Source organism: Manduca sexta, chromosome 10, assembly GCF_014839805.1.
Source record: "Manduca sexta isolate Smith_Timp_Sample1 chromosome 10, JHU_Msex_v1.0, whole genome shotgun sequence".
Lineage (NCBI taxonomy): Eukaryota > Metazoa > Arthropoda > Insecta > Lepidoptera > Sphingidae > Manduca > Manduca sexta.
Window position 1 is genome coordinate 12,835,811 of NC_051124.1, and position 12,383 is coordinate 12,848,193.

Sequence of the window (12,383 nt, forward strand, 5' to 3'; positions counted from 1 at the left end):
TAAAAACTGTACAAAAAGCTGTTCGGTAGATTTTGAGAAAATCAAAATCATCAGCTTTTGAGGACGTTGGTTTACAATATGTAAAGATATAATTCACGTTAGGTAGCTTTCCTAATCTTGTATTCGTGTATTTGGGAGTGAAATCGATTATTACGTATATTTAAGTTTGGCTATGGTCTCCAAGTCGACTCCAAATGGTATTGTGTGTATGAGATTGGAAAATTTTGTGGATTACCAGGATTAGATTGATGCCTGATCTCACGGTAGACTCGTCACCACTAATTGCACGGACCAAGCGAGTACCACTAACACCTCGCCTTCCTTTAGAGGTACAACTGCGGGTTTACATAACTTTGACAATACCACATTGTCAATAAATGTCAATGTCACAACCCCCGCAAATAAATTAACCCTCAAGTGATATCGGTGGAGAGCTCGGTGGCTCAGTGCTGAACAATGCCCGACCTCGGGCACATAACAAAGTTATCGGGTCTGGTGGTTGGAGTGAGGGAAAAATTGAAACAAGTGGCTCAAGGACACCGGTGGCGATGCGGCTTGACTTGTTAACCAGTGGGTGAAGAATGCTTCATATAAATGGACAGTGGTATTTTTATCTTGGTTTCGAAATATACTGGACTTTGTTGAGTAAGTACTACACTGTATAGTCCAAAGGAACTTAGAAACACCTTATGTGGGTTTTTTCGGTTTTTCTTCCTGGCTGACTCGGGAATGCGCCTAACCGAAGTCGCTTATGCGTGTTTTTATCGTGTTCGGTCGCTATCAGGTCAACAAAATTATCCAGGCCTGCATAATTGCACTTAATAGAGAATATAACCTCTCGGCTTTTGATACTCTAGCTAGACTCCACTCTACCATCAAGTAAAATTTAGCCATTTTGCCGTGCCCGTTACATATCTAGTACTTTTCACCAGGTTATAAATGCGGTCCAGAATTAATTGAAGGCTGAAATGTACGCGTGGCTACACTAGCAAACGGATTGTTCACATTAAAAGCTAGGTCAGGTGAACACGAAGGCGTATCACGCGATGACAAGTCAACGAACTCTTACAGCTGGCTCCGCACTTGAGCGTTGCGGGGGACGTGTTTATATTTGTAGCAGACGAGCAAGTTGCTTCCCTGATCTTGTGCCACCCATTCATGAACTGGAATTACTGGAGAAATTTCTGCATGGTAAATGTTGTCCTGAGATCAAAAATATTAAGTTATATCCGTAATTATTGGTTACAATGTTTCCAAAGCGGAAGATAGCAGCTTTGGCAAAAGTAGACAAATCATTAAAGCTGTGCATAGAAGTGACCAATAAATTCTTACTTATCTGTGTACCAATATAGGAGCGTTCAAAATATTCGAACTATACAGCGTCATACCGAGCGTCGCGGCAACTTTAAAACTGGCAACTTTAAGAGTTTTACTAGCCGTGCAACGCGCCGGCCCGCATAAACCCCGGTCCACTTTGCGAGGAAATCGCCGATGCACACCCCACTCAACTTGCTACTTTGTTACATGAAACTTAGAATTTATTTTTCCTCGTATCCCGTCTTGGGTATGTGAATATTTATATTTTACGCATGAAAAGGGTTCGGCACGGACAGTGTCGCGAGTTTATTTTTTTATTTGGTGCTGAAAGCTAACGTCCTATCTCATTGAATACCCTTTGAGATCTAACTTGCCTGTATTTACATTATGTTGGCTATTAAACTCACCTTAAATTTCCGTATTTTGACCGTAAATTAATTTACACATTGCCGGGCTTAAGCCAGCATAATTTTGGCGATCGTTGAGGTATGTATTGTTTCTTTGATTGTCATACTTTGCACACAATAAAAACTATATTATTGCGTTCAAACCAAGTCTTACTAAGCCGTTGAATATTATTAGGCGTGAACTGAACTTTCAGAGTTACTTCAACAGTTCTCATCCCATTTACTTAATGAAGCAACTTCTACAGAACCATCGGCTCATCCAATAATGGACCGTAATTGGATTGCTTTAAGAATGAAACTTTCGAAATATAGTGATTGGATATTATTTTGTATTGTCTGCGGTCCAGGAATTATTAGAAGGGTGTGACTTGTATGAAATAGCAATTTTTTATTCGTTAGAATAAATATATTACGTAAAAAGGGTTTAATAGCACGTAATGCTAAATCTTAAACTACAAAAACAAAAAATAAGAATCGCTCATGTGGATATACTATATAAACATATTTCGGTTGTGGTAAATAGAGGTAAGTGACCCACCATTTCCTGGGCTCCGATATTTACGCATTGAACCTTTGCCGTCGTATACAACATTGAATTTTGGGCACCCTTATCAAATTGAATCTGAAAAGTCATAAACCTTTTCTAATCACTGCATCGTCCGATAGATTAATTGGTTGAGAATGGATCTCGATTTAATTCCGCTTTGTACGATTGTATAATTGTGTATAAATTAAATAGGGTACGTTACGAACTCGGGATCGCTGATTTACAGTCCAAACACGCTTCCACTACGCCAATGAGGCGATACGCCGTGACCCGCTTTTTATAAGAGTTCTTCGGAATTTATTGGTAAAGTTTTAATTTTTTTCCATCTCTTTGTTCTTTCTTTACGAGCAATCTTGATAGATCTAATGAGAATGTTAATTATTTGCATTTCTTCGGAGATAAACAATATCTAAATGAATCATCCCCCTTCTCCTAAACGTCTTTCTTAATCTGAAGGTGTGTTTATGAACATTGGTAAACACTTATCTTCAAGAGAACTTCCTACTTATATGCTACATTTGAAAATCGCGTTAAATCAAACTTGCAATCCCAACATTTCAACGATCAGCAAAAAGTTTTACTTCCATTCGATTTTCACCGAAACTTAATTTGGAAATTTCTGTCCCATAAATCTTTATTAAAAAACACGGGTGTGCCCCCGCTGCAGGTGGCCGCGCGGTTCATGTGGAAAAAACGTTAATGGCCCTTTACCTTCCCACTTTATTCGATTTCAGGACAACGGGAAATAAAAAGAAAGATTAGAACTACCTGTCCTTGTTTGGGCTTGATGTGTAAGGCTCTAAAGAAAGGTATTGGCTGTTTTATATTAAAGTAAGGATAACTTCGCTCGTAACACTGACAAAAAAAATCGACCTTCTCCATTTTTTTATTTTTGTTTGTTAATTAGAGCTGATGAAACCATTTCGACTTAAATTTTCATCTAAGTCAAAATATCGATTAAAAAATTATGATATCAGGGGTTGGCAAATGTGTAACACAGCCAAACAGTCATATTGATTCTCAGTTAAGAAAATTGAGCATATATTTTGCCCATATTCTTATTTTATATTGTAACCTATGGTAATAAATAAACCGACATTAGAAATATGTTCATTGTTCAGTGAACGCGACGCTCACTCAATAGTGTTTTAATAAAGAATTTCTAATTACATACTTCAAATGCCGAGACTTTAAGGAATGCGTTTTGTAGAAAAATATAATAATGCTTTTTATTGCCGTTTGTCCCAGTGCTGGGCGTCTTGTCTCATGGTTAGAATATGACTTGGTATGATAAACCATTTTTAAAGTTATTTATAATGACAAATGAATAATTATGTAAATTACTTATCCTGTGTTTCTTACTAATACGAATATTTTAACATTTATACGTTCTAAATAATTATCCCTTACAATTTCTTTTATTACAGAAAAATGCAAATAGCATATTAAATAAATTATTAAAACAAGCATTGATTTCAGTAACGGTCTAGTGCCAAAATACATGGGCAGCGAACATTCTGAAGCCAATTTCTAAATCGATCCAAAGGTTGTCCAGGAAGAAATCGCCGTTTGCTATAAGACCGCCATTAATTGTACTTCCTGTTTGTTCAGAATCTCTATTGTATATTTACTTTACTATAAGACTTGATGTATAATGAAGAGTTTAAATAAATAAATATTTTAGTTTTCGATTCCAAAGAACTCATGAGTTACACGAAAATAAAAATCTATGTTTGATACGACAAAAGCCTCGCACCTATTCTTTTAAGGTAAACAACAAGCTCGACTCCCGCGTTATTAGTTAGGTCTCTGCTTACCCTCGCAGGGATAAAAGCGTGAGCATATATAGTAGTCTTTGAAAGAGAATAATAAATGTGTATTATTTGTAATGCGAAGATTTACCTTTAGCGAAGACAGATCCCGGCTATACTGTTACCCCTTTTGCGATGCGATATAATCGGATCACGTATTTGTTTGATGTGTTGAATTGCAAAGGTTTTATTTGTTTTTTTCTTTTTAAAGACACATCGTCTATTGCAGAGAGAAATTAATATCGGCAGGCATTGTTGTTTTTAATAAGTATGTTAGTCAAAATGACGTTGAGTTCCAACTGCAACAAATTTTGAGCCTGTCTTCTCGTTAGATTTAAATCAATAATAAATTCACAGGGCTGTGAAACGTTTACTTTATTTATTTTTTTTCGGTAGTCTTTGATTATTCACACAATTTTGCGATTTTTATACTTCGTTATATTGATAACCGACTACCCCGCGGTCTCCCCCCAGTATGGTGAAGTTTTATCACTGCACTGCGCCCGGTATTTCTCCAGGGAGCTGTTGGTAGCTGTTGGAAAGTTGAACACATTGCCTGCGCCATTGCGTTCGGGCGCCCGGAACGCGCATCGATTTTAGATGCCGCTTCTTGACTGTTTAATATTGGTTACTATTTTTTGCGAGGAATTGGTTGCTTCTGTGGTAGTGGGAGTGGGAAGGATTGTTACGACAGATTTTTAGGTTTAATGTCAAACCAGTTATACCTTTTGAAAGTTATTGTATTCATTGTTAGTTATAGCTCGCTTGAGCGGGGTATTGCGGCGGAACTTGCGCAGTTGAATATGTGTGAGTCGATCTCCCAAACTAAGGATTCCGTTCCCCAATTGTTTTTGTTTTTATTATTATTATTTGTTAAGGCCATAAGTCGTAATAAATTGCTGTGAATGTTTTGGTTCGTAGCCAATTACGATTCAAATGACTGAGCTGTATAAAGGTATAGATAGACAGATAAACAGATACTGTAGTAAGTATAACTAATAGACTTCCGTTCGTACTCTGAGAACAAAACCCTAAAAAATAGATAGCCTTGTCATCTGCAAGAATAAAGTCTCTTTTATTTCGCGTATTCACAGCGCAGCAGTGCCAAGCAATGCTCGATCATCGATATTTTTTCATCGCAGTTTTACGACACGGGTCTCTGATACTGATTTCGTTTTATGGTACTACCGCATGGGGAAGAGTGGACTATATTTCGTGATTAATAGAACAATGAATTTCATGCCTCATATTTTTTGCACCTTATAAAATTAAAGTTGAAGGTTTTGTTTATCTATGTGTCAGACTTTGAAGCTTCGATTCTGGAAGTCCTTTCACTTATAAGCTATAACTGATGCCTATCAGATTTGATATGTAATATCTCAGGCAGGGTTGCAATGATATCAGTGCATGCCATGTTCTTGAAATTCGTAGTTTAGGGCTGTGTTGGCGTTGTTTGTATGTAAGCACTTGATTATAAAAGCGATTTGATCGTCTTATTATTTAAATGGTTTTTATTCTTTAACCCAAGTTTTCGAATTTGTATAATAAATTATATGAAAAAATTAAACACTGTCGAATTTAGAATTTCGTATTTTTAAACTCGGTAAAAAATCGTGTTTCCCAGCCGCTGCGGCGCCGGTACCAGTGTAACAATAATAAGTTGCCTGCTAAATGTCGTCCGAGACGTAAATAAGATGTCTTGAGAGGCTTCACTCTCGTTCGCAGGCTTGTTTAGCTGTTATTTATATTCTTAATTTATCCTCGACGTCTCGGTGCCGTAGTTGTTTTACGGTACGATTGCAGTGCTGAGGTCTCGTGTTCGAACCCCGGGTCGGGCAAAATTGTATTGGGTTTTTCTACTCAGTATTAGCCCGGAGTCTGGAATTAGTATACGATATGGCGGTAGAGTCGGCCTCTATCATATCATGGGACGGAATACGCACGGCGAAAATTAGATGCACCAGTTGAGGCTCTGCTTACCCCTTGGGTGGTAAAAGACGTCATTTAGATAAAGGTGTTTTTAGATCGTTTATAAAAATTAATTTATGTCATAAAACGTCGCTATAAATAACATTAAAATAACACCAATTTGCATCGCTTGTTTCGTAGTTAAAGTGTGTCCAAGTAATGTTTAAAGTAAACACTTTGATACTAAATAATGGGGCAGAATAAACGTCGCGCGATTCCTTTACGAGCCACTTACTTAGTTTACGTCAAATAAAGCGATTTGTAAACGGAAAAATGATCTTATATAGTTAAAATATAATTTAAGTAGTTTTTTGTGAGACGTACAAGTCGCTCTCATGATGGAACATGTTACTTCAGATTATAGAAACATCACCACCTAGAACTTTGAATTGATCGCAATATTCTTCAGACAGAAATATAACAGTTCTTCTCTACCGTTTGAGCAAGATAAAAATTAACAAAACTATATACCTAGAAGGGACGATTGGTCCTAAATCATTAATGTGTGTAGGTTTTATACTTGCTCAATGTTTGTATCTGCAAGTCAGAATTGGCTTTTCACCTACTACGTCTAAGGCTGTCAATATAAATAAATAAACACACAATAATGTAGATTACTAAAAAATACTTTGTAATTCAAGGTGTTGGATGGTTTTTCTATTGTTTATCGGCGGTCGTATCGTTTTCAACCAAGCGAACGGCAAGCTCGTCTCGTCATTCAAAGCAATAAAAAAATATATATTCCGAATTGTGGAATCAACAAGACAATACACAATAAATCCGTAAACTCTAAAACACTAATTACTTTAAGATGACGTAAATCTAGCCGCTAACAAGGTCTAAAATAATCATTAGAGGTCCTAAGTATTGAACCCATTAGGCCGATCCCGCTGCCCTATATAACGGATGCAAGATCCGTTCTGGGTCAATAGGATTCTACAGGGTGTGTATACAAAACTAGAATTGAATTTTCCACGCTTTTCTTTTGTGTATAAGTGGTTTGTTCGATGTGGGTTAAGTTGTTGTGCTGTTTATTTGCGGTTATCGGAACGAGGGTTTTTGTGCAATTTGAATAAATAAAATTCATTTAATAATTTTGTTATTACATATTTTTCGATATGCTTTTACTTGAGATGTTACGCGGGTATTAATAACAAGGTTTTCGTTTCAACGATACACAAAATATCGAATTAATATTGGGATCAGAATTAATTTCTTTTTTCATCTTCTTTGTTTTGGACCGTCACCATAACCTCCAGTTTTATGATTGAATTGCCATCGGTTGTGATCTACAACACGCCAGTTGTAAATTTGTGAAGATTTTAATGACTTAGCTAATGCTTTTTGTTTCACTGTTTGTAACACTATCGTGTATGGCGGTGAGACTTATAAGTATGACAATTTATCTATAGCTAATATTTAGATTTATTATAACTTTGGTCCTTCGAAGCGTATATACATAGAATAAGTCTCATTTCATGAATGAGGTTTTAGTATTTACTCTATCTTATAATAGTTTAAATTACCCAAAAGGTAATGTTTCTCAGAATTCGCACAAAACACATCGACATTGACACTCGCTGTGTCCCATCTAGCGCTGTCTGCTCTTTGTGTGGGGGCGACTCGTAACGGGGTTAGGTTATGGCGCGCATGCCGGGCGCGGAGGGCGCGCCGCGCCAGTTCGCCCGCGGTCCCGGGCCAGAGCGCACGCATACACACCGGCGCTCGTCGAATTCTTAAATTAAATCAGTGTGAAGTGTATTATTCTGTGCCGGCACACTCTTGACTGTATTGTGATTGTGGATTCTACTTTGGTGAGTTGATGGTACAGTGGTCAGTACCAGGTTGTTGCCGGTAGGTGGCGCTGTACAGCCCGCCTCCGTATTGCAGTTGTAACTGTGTTGTAACTTTTCAGTGAAACTTGTTTATTATATAACTTGATTTTAATGGACAAGGCTCGTGGACATGTGCTAGGTGGTAAGGTAGTTTGGGCTGTTTCTGTGTGAATATTTCATCTGTATGTATTAAATTATTTGTAAATTTTTGGGTAATTTTTTTTGTTAGAATAGGCTGGTATTTAACTCGTAGAGACTGTAAAGAGCTTTTTATATTTTGAAGTATTTTCATTACAACATTCATAATAAGTGATTTTGTAAAAAAACAGTAATATTTTATTTTATTTGTTAGAGTAGGATTTTTAAAAATACTTCTTATAATTTTTTTGAATTAATATGCTATCAAGATTCTTTTACTGCATTTAAATCACATAATGTATAATATAATTAAACTTATAAATTACATGCAGCAACATTGAGGCTATAACCTCGCTATTTACTTATGTATATGCTTAGAAATTAGAGAATCCGGTAGCACTATTTACACCAGAATTTGTCTTTGATTAAATATCATAAGTTTTTGATAACTCACAGGTAAAGAAAGCTATTTTAAGACTGTCAGAAGTAATGGGACCTTATTGTGATTTTTTAACGTATGTAGAGCTATCTCTTTCATTACACCGTTTCTGTTCATATTATATGTTCACACTAACGACTCGCCCGGGTATCACTAATTATTACTTATAGTCAGATGACTTCTGGAGGTCCGTTCGCTACCAAACTTCATAGGATCACCCACTGGGCTAATCTTCAGATTATGTAAAAACATCACAAAAATCGCCACGGCCGTTTTGGAGTCTATAGAAAATATATATATACGCAAATTTATTTTTCTGTATATACCTATATTAGTGGCGTAGGGTCCATATAACACGATTGCTGCCGGCTTACCTTTATGTAGAATATAATAATTATTAGAACGATTTGAAGACCGCATTTGTATATTGTATATGTATCTATATGTTGTGTCGGATTCCTTCTCGGAAAACTTCACCTCTCGCGACTGATATATTGATGTGCCTTCTGTAGTCATCTAACGTTAGGAATAGGCTCGACGCGGCTGGAAAAGTTTTCTTGGAAAATTATATAAAGAAGCATTTGCTATTGTGCTCCGTGTGTTACGCGCTACAGCCGTAAAACCACAGATGGTTATTTAAATATTCTTTGCTGTTGCCTCAAGCTGTATTTGGTATCCAAAACCTCTAATCAGTTGCCATCAGGAATTAGTTGTCCACAAAGTTGGCTTCTGCTATAAAAACAGGCTTCAAATATATATACATACATAGGTGATACTATTTTATGCCATAGAAGTAAGCAAAGACTATATCTTACCACTTCTCACGATTCTGGAATGCCTGTTTCTCTTGTCCCACCTTCATCAATCTTTTAATGCATTCCCGCCGATTCAGGCAATTTTGACCTGGCAATTACTGAGAATGTCAGATATCTGACATTCGAAGGTTCGGTGCGGTCGACCCCTACTGACTCTTCCATCCACATTCACCTTATATATCCTCTTTGTGAGTCTCCTGTCATCCATCCTCTCCAAATTACCAAATCACTTTAGGTTTCATACAGGCCGGCATAATTTTGTCCACTAGCGAGGGATAATCATCTCTTATTAGTCGACACTCTATCTGGACCCCACTTCGCTTACTAAAAGGTACAAAGGGGTCACTTTGCCTTGTACATTTAAAACAGGTAATCAGATGTTTGAATTATTGAAGGAGTTAGGTAACCCGTTTTATGAAAGGATCTCGCCTGCAGAGATAGACTTTACGAAATTTTTAGACTGCCCTTAATTCACGATTAGTTTAGCATATTTATAACATGTGATGTTTTATGATTATGCCTCGACAAAGTGGTTTATTTTGTACTGATTATTAAAAACCTTTCCCTCAACCTCTCTCACCATTAGCCTAAAAGTTTTGTTATGGCGCATTGGTTCATGTAATTTGTAAATCTAAGAATCGATCTTTCTTTTCAGATCTGAAACTTGTGAATTTGTAATTCTGTAAACTGATGCTTCTTGTAAAATCTTTAGACATAGCATAAATATAATTGGATTATGATTTAATTTCGTTGAATATAATGCTGTCGACGATGAAAAATAATGGAAAGTGGCTTGCTAAACGTTTGAACTCTAAGCGTTTCATATCTTAGGTGGGCATTTTCTGTCTCTTTCTCGCGGAGATTTGTGGTGTTCATATAATAATTTGACGTCATACGTATACTATGTCGTCTCTGTTTATTCAAATAGACAGTTACTTTTGAATATAATTCTAGTATTTATTTATGCATTTTGTATATAATTTAAAACATAAATGTTCATGAAATTATTTAAGGTGGCTTAAATCTTTATAATTAATAAAATTGTGTTAACAATGTCTATTTACTTATGGAAAACGTTTCAGAATGACGGTATGAAATAAAAAATGTGAAGGTATTAAACGACATAATAGTTATCAAATAAATAAAAACAAAGACTGATCGACGATTCACCGCGGTCAAATATGTTATGAATAATGGAAACCAATATTTCAAGCGAAACTATTTCAATTTCACGCGACATTTGTCCGTGATATATGTCGCCGGTGAGTCGATGGTATTGAAAATATATCCTTTGAAATGTTCAACATATTGATTTTAATGTGTGGGGGATTTGGCGCAGCGGAATGCGCTAAGTTGGTAACATTGGCATGGGTTCAGATCCAGTGACTTAACATTTTTGTGGATTTGTCGTTATGTTGTGTTGTAATAAGTTTAAGGCGTTTTGAGTATTGGTTGAATTATGTTACACTTATTATATTTACACCTCGAAAGGAAATGGTAAATTTATGGTTGTAAGTTGTCCCGCATCACAGAGATGACATAGCCGCGTGTGAGCTAATTACTTTTATAAAAAAAAACTTTTTTTTATGTAAAAGGTAGTTCGTATACAGTAAAAATTTGGTTCAAAACCCACATACATAAATATACAAAGCACTTGCGACTTAGCATAATAATAATAATAATAATATCAGCCCTGTATTATATACTTGCCCACTGCTGATCACGGGCCTCCTCTACTACTTAGCATAATAGTTATGCAAAAAATCGAGTTTAGGATCAAATCAGTATACAAAAAAGAACTTTACCCAACCGGGCCCTAAACATAGTAATTATCTCTCTCTAACAATAGACCAATTAATTAAGCTACGTTATGTCATTTTATAAAGCCAGTCTACGAGTACGTTATGTTATTGTATAAAGCAAACTAATAATCGAAACATTACCATCCAATAAATAGTTTATTAGATGTAAATGTTTGTGATTACATATTACAAGCTTTTTTTGCCCTTTGCCTCGCCCACGCAATTATTCTTTATCGAGATAAATATTTGAATATATTACTACGCAAAAGGTTTTTATCGAATGATTTGCAGTGAGTACGTGATGTGTGTATCGAATATCGCATTCATTTTTCTTAAATATTCGTATATTGGTATGCGCAATCTCAATAAAATATTTACTTATATATTTATTTAATATATTAAATCAGAAAAAAAGACAGTATAGATATTTTGAGAGAGTATCGATTGAACTCGAGTGCCTAAAGTAAGATTGGAATTATGCTATTCATATCTCCCTTACAAAACCAAGTTCATTAATTAATATCAATCCACTTGTTTATTTCGCTTGCTTTGTCTTTATTTGTAAAGATAATTGACTCATCTCTCAACTATCTAAGCTATCGTGCGCTCCAGTGATTAGCTAACAATGCTGTTTAAAAATAGCCGTACTCTATCAAAGGCTGACAAAGGGCCGGCCGCGGTCCCGACGCCCTGTTTAACCACCGTGCCATTAACCCCGTTCGACGTGTCCTGACGTCCTCCCCCGTGCACCGAACACCCTTGAAGGGTGCATGTAGTTTTTGCAAGGGCTAATGTTTTAACAGTGTTGGGTTTTTGGTTGTGTTTTTGCGGTGAATTATACGAATATTCACGTATTTATATTAACATTGATATGAATAATAAATGAAATGTTGATTTTTTAGTAGGAACCTAGTATTATTAAAGGTATAAAATCTCGGAGCATTCGATGTACATATATAAATACGCATTGAATTGAGAAGCTCTATTTTCTTAAGTCGGTTTCATGATAATAACTTTTAAAAGGAAAATAGCTTTTACTTACTGAATAAACCCTTTAGTTTTCAGTAAAGGCCGAGTGGTCAGTTTCTGTTTAAATTAAATTAATATCAAAGTTATAATCTTGTCTGCACAGCTGGTGTATGCAAATCTCTTTACACGATTCTGTCTAGAGCGTCAACTTTTACTTTCACATGACCGTGACCGCTTGCATATTATTTCTAATTATATAATTGCTTAGCGACAGTTACGTTTTATTACATACGTTATTTAAACATTAAAGAAATCCTCGTAAATACAAGCAATTT

General features: G+C 35.9%; 1 protein-coding gene across 3 annotated transcripts in view; it reads left to right on the plus strand.

Annotated features, from left to right (window-relative positions):
• LOC115444202 (stress-activated protein kinase JNK) overlaps positions 1-12,383 on the plus strand; it is a 125,804-nt gene that overhangs the window by 13,357 nt on the left and 100,064 nt on the right. Inside the window, exon 1 of one of the 3 annotated variants that reach the window (XM_037437034.1) lies at positions 7,739-7,864. The exons of the other annotated variants lie outside the window; for them this stretch is intronic. The gene's annotated coding sequence lies outside the window, so the exon portion shown is untranslated. Of the gene's footprint in view, positions 1-7,738; positions 7,865-12,383 lie in introns of those variants that run through there. 3 annotated transcript variants of the gene reach the window in all.